Raw genomic sequence first — 3132 nt, forward strand, 5'->3', positions numbered from 1 at the left:
ACACACACACATATACACAATGGAATTCTATGCCTCCATTAGAATTACATCACCCCACTTGTTAGGAAATAGAAAGACTTGGAAAAAATTATATTAAGTGAAGTAGGCCAGACCCCCCAAAATGTAGGTCTTATAGTTTCCCTTTTTTTCAATAACTAGTATATGTCTAGGACAAGAAGAAAAAATCAAAAGCTATGTACATATGACCATATAGGATGATGTTAAGTGAAATAAACCCCAAGACAGTAACTCAAGTGCTTTTTTCTTCCTTGCTATTGTTTTTAACATATTTATAATGTACTATGTGATTTTTTTTTTTGTTTCGCTAGTATGTTCTTCCTCCAGGGTATTACTGTGTTTTCACTGTATTTGTTTCTGGTGGCCTGCATCTTGTATGTACATAACAAGATCCTTAAATAAGGATACAGTTTAACCCATTGTAACAATGAGATGTACAAAACACTATGTTGAAAACAAACTTTACAACAGTTGTGGGGGGTGGGAGGTATTGGGAAGGTGGGGAGGGAAGGGATGTTTGGGGAAAAGAAAGGAGGAGGTGACAAGGCTCTCTAGGAAATGTACCCACTACTTTACTCATGTAATTGTAAACCTTTGGTACCATATTTTTACACTAAAAATATTTTAAAAACAGCTTAAAGAACATATACTATGTTTCAATAAATTGAGTGAGGATTCATAAAAGGCACGTTTTGAATTTTATTTTTAAAATAAAATGAGGGCTGGGAAGGTTGCTCAGGGGTAGAGTGATTGTCTTGCAGGCATGAGGCCCTGAGTTCCATTACTCATCACCACATAAGTAGGAAAAAGCCAGAAGTGGCACTGTGCCTCAAATGGTAAAGCACTATCCTTCATCTAAAGAGCTGAGGGACAGTGACCAGGCCTAGATTTCAGAGTTCAGGCCCCATGACCGACAAAATGAAAGAAAGAAAGAAAGAAAGAAAGAAAGAAAGAAAGAAAGAAAGAAAGAAAGAAAGAAAGAAAGAAAGAAAGAAAGAAAGAAAGAAAGAAAGGAAGGAAGGAAGAAAGGAAGAAAGGAAGAAAGAAAGAAAGAAAGGAAGGAAGGAAGGAAGGAAGGAAGGAAGGAAGGAAGGAAGGAAGGAAGGAAGGAAGGAAGGAAGGAAGGAAGAAAGGAAGGAAGGAAAGAAGGAAGGAAGGAAGGAAGGAAGGAAGGAAGGAAGGAAGGAAGGAAGGAAGGAAGGAAGGAAGGAAGGAAGGAAGGAAGGAAGGAAGGAAGTTGAGATACTGTCCAGGGCCAAAGTTCAACCCATGAAAAAGTACCCCCTCACCAAACACAAAATCATACACAGGGCTGGGATTCAGCTTAGCAGCTTACCATGCATGAGTTTTGATCCCTAAAACAAGGAAAGGGAGAGATTGGGTGAGAGAAGAGAGAGGGAGGGAGAAAAGGATAGGGAGAAATAACAGCATATAGAAAAGAGGGTAGCTCTGCATAATAAATGATATTCACTAGGGTACATGGTCAGGCAAACATTTTCTGTAAAGGAACAGAGTAAGTACATCGAGGCCTTGGGAGTCATATGGTATGCCGTAAGTATTCCATTCTTCTGTGGCAGTGTGACAGGGGACACAGATAAAATGAATGCATTAAAACTTTACTAACATTCACTGAAACTTGAATTCTATTTTTATTTGAAATATGGCTAGTGTAACTGTGTGTCTGAATTTTTAATTTTATGTAATTTTGCTTACTGTAAGTATTGTCACTTACAGCTTTGTGGCTGGCTACTCAACTGAGTAGAACAAGTCTGGCCTCTGATGAAGTCTTAGAGCACCTCCAAAGTAATCCAGGAATACAAGCCACAGAAGTCACTCAGCTTTTTGGTAGTCACAGTAAGAAACAGTAAAATAAGAAAATAAATAAAACCTTCAATTAAAAACATCAAAGGAGCTTTAATAAAAATTCAGCAAAATTTATCTAGTATTTAAAGCTTAATCCTCAGATTTCAGCATTCTGAGTAGCTAGGATTACAAATGTGAACTACTCTCATGTGTTTGTTAGTTTTTTTTAAATACCAAGTCAGCCTTGTTACTTACCTGGCAGGGGAGATACTATGATCACGAAGGTGGTTTTCCCAGGGCCAGGCTTATCTATTGCACTCCAGATGTGCTGACCCCTGAGATTTCCCCAAATGTGGAAAATTCGACTGCATAATTTGTGGTAGTGGGGGACTGTGTTAGTTCTCTCTACTGGATAGATAGATAGATAGATAGATAGATAGATAGATAGATAGATAGATAGATAGATAGATAGATAGATAGATAGATAGCATTGTATTTTATATTGGCCTCATCTGCTTTCCTGCACTCAGCAGTCACTTGGTCCTAAGGACTACTGTAAAGGATGAGGTATCTCTAGGCCTACTTTGTAGTTGCTAGGAACTACAAGGAGTAGAAAAATCAGCTTGAACTCACCATGAGAAAATAAATGAGGAAGTTGGGAGCAGGTGGCTTACACATGTAATCCTAACTACTCAAGAGGCTGAGATCTGAGGATTGCAGTTCAAAGCCAGCCCATGTAGGAAAGCTCATGAGATTCTTATCCTCAATTAACCACCAGAAAACTAGAAGTGGGCTCTGGCTCAAGTGGTAGAGCATTTCACTTGAGCTGAAGAGCTCAGGGACAGCACCCAGAGTTCAAGTCCCATGACATACAAATAAAAAGAAAGAAAACAGATAAGTGACCAGAGCCAATGGCTCATACCTGTAATTCTAGCTAGTTAGAAGGCTGAGATCTGAGGATCAAGATTCAACACCAGCCTAGGAAGGAAAATCTATGAGATTCTTATTTCCAATTAACCACTGAAAACCGTAAGTGACAATGTAACTCAAAGCGGTAGAGCACTATCCTTGAGCACAAAAGATCAGGGACAGGATCCAGGACCTGAGTTCAAGCCCCACAACCGACCAAAAAAAAAAAAAGAAAAAAGGAATGAGAAGCCACCACAATATACAGAATAACTCCTCCCTTCCTTCTTTTCTTCCTTCTATTTCTTCACATCCTTTCCCCCTTTCTATCCTAGAACTTAAACTCAGGGCCTCATGCATTTTAGGTAGGTACTTTACCAGATGAGCCATACACCTGCTTTTTTT

General features: G+C 39.0%; 1 non-coding gene across 1 annotated transcript; it reads left to right on the forward strand.

Moving 5' to 3' along the window:
* Positions 1 to 2068: 2068 nt before the first annotated feature.
* LOC122127607 lies at positions 2069 to 2232 on the forward strand. The gene has a single exon (XR_006151215.1). It is a non-coding gene; the product is annotated as a U1 spliceosomal RNA (small nuclear RNA).
* The last annotated feature ends 900 nt before the right edge of the window (positions 2233 to 3132 follow it).

This window comes from Dipodomys spectabilis, unplaced genomic scaffold (genome assembly GCF_019054845.1).
Source record: "Dipodomys spectabilis isolate Male_0828 unplaced genomic scaffold, ASM1905484v1 ptg000304l, whole genome shotgun sequence".
Lineage (NCBI taxonomy): Eukaryota > Metazoa > Chordata > Mammalia > Rodentia > Heteromyidae > Dipodomys > Dipodomys spectabilis.